This window comes from Arachis stenosperma, chromosome 10 (genome assembly GCF_014773155.1).
Source record: "Arachis stenosperma cultivar V10309 chromosome 10, arast.V10309.gnm1.PFL2, whole genome shotgun sequence".
Taxonomy (NCBI): domain Eukaryota; kingdom Viridiplantae; phylum Streptophyta; class Magnoliopsida; order Fabales; family Fabaceae; genus Arachis; species Arachis stenosperma.
In genome coordinates, this window is record NC_080386.1 from 27,940,286 (window position 1) to 27,942,012 (window position 1,727).

At 40.5% G+C, this 1,727-nt stretch overlaps 1 non-coding gene across 1 annotated transcript; it reads right to left on the reverse strand.

Annotated features, from left to right (window-relative positions):
- Positions 1-229: 229 nt before the first annotated feature.
- Positions 230-337, reverse strand: LOC130958725 (small nucleolar RNA R71). The gene has a single exon (XR_009077832.1). It is a non-coding gene; the product is annotated as a small nucleolar RNA R71 (small nucleolar RNA).
- Between the last annotated feature and the right edge of the window lie 1,390 nt (positions 338-1,727).

The following is a 1,727-nucleotide window of genomic DNA, read 5'->3' on the forward strand; positions in this document are numbered from 1 at the left end:
GCTTCCATTGGAAGATCCTCATCAGTTTTTAGTTGAATTCTTGCAAATCTGTGACACTGTCAAGACCAATGGGGTTGACCCTGAAGTCTACAGACTTATGCTATTCCCTTTTGCTGTAAGAGACAAAGCTAGGATATGGTTGGACTCACAACTTAAAGAAAGCCTGAACTCTTGGGAAAAGCTAGTCAATGCCTTCTTGGCAAAGTTCTTTCCACCTCAAAAATTGAGTAAGCTTAGAGTGGAAGTCCAAACCTTCAGACAGAAGGAAGGTGAATCCCTCTATGAAGCTTGGGAAAGATACAAACAATTGATCAGAAAGTGTCCTTCTGACATGCTTTCTGAATGGAGCATTATAGGTATCTTCTATGATGGTCTGTCTGAACTGTCCAAGATGTCTTTGGATAGCTCTGCTGGAGGATCTCTTCATCTGAAGAAGACGCCTACAGAAGCTCAAGAACTAATTGAAATGGTTGCAAATAACCAATTCATGTACACTTCTGAAAGGAATCCTGTGAACAATGGGACAAATCAGAAGAAAGGAGTTCTTGAGATTGATACTCTGAATGCCATATTGGCTCAGAACAAAATATTGACTCAGCAAGTCAATTTGATTTCTTAAAGTCTGTCTGGAATGCAAGCTGCACCAGGCAGTACTGAAGACGCTTTATCTGAAGAAGACGCTTATGATCCTGAGAACCCTTCAATGGAAGAGGTGAATTACATGGGAGAACCCTATGGAAACACCTATAATTCTTCATGGAGAAATCATCCAAATCTCTCATGGAAGGATCAACAGAGACCTAAACAAGGTTTCAACAATAATAATGGTGGAAGAAACAGGTTTAGCAATGACAAGCCTTTTCCATCATCTTCTCAGCAACAGACAGAGAATTCTAAGCAGAGCCACTCTGACTTAGCAACCATGGTCTCTGATCTAATCAAAACCACTCAAAATTTTATGACTGAAACAAGATCATCCATTAGAAACTTGGAGGCACAAGTGGGACAGCTGAGCAAGAAAATTACTGAACTCCCTCCTAGTACTCTTCCAAGCAATACAGAAGAGAATCCTAAAGGAGAATGCAAGGCCATTAACATGATCCACATGGACGAACTAGAAGAGGAGGAAGAGGCAGTGAACGCCACTGAGGAAGACCTCAATGGACGTCCACTGGCCTCCAATGAGTTTCCTAATGAGGAACCATGGGAATCTGAGGCTCACACCTGAGACCATAGAGATTCCATTAGATTTACTTCTGCCATTCATGAGCTCTGATGAGTATTCTTCCTCTGAAGAGGAAGAATATGTCACTGAAGAGCAAGTTGCTAAATACCTTGGAGCAATTGGTGGACGAAATTATGATCACATCAATGTAGTATTCTTTGTTGTTGTATGGAATCATTATTATGGCACCTATGTGTGAACACAACTCCGTTCAACTAACCAGCAAGTGTACTGGGTCGTCCAAGTAATACCTTACGTGAGTAAGGGTCGATCCCACAGAGATTGTTGGTATGAAGCAAGCTATGGTCATCTTGTAAATCTCAGTTAGGCAGATTAAATGGTTATGGATTTCGAAAATCAGTAATAAATAGAAAATAAAAAGGGATAGAGATACTTATGTAAATTAATAGTGGGAATTTCAGATAGGCGTGTGGAGATGCTAGAATCCTTTCGAATCTCTACTTTCTTATTGCCTTCATCCAATCCTTCTTACTCCTTTCCA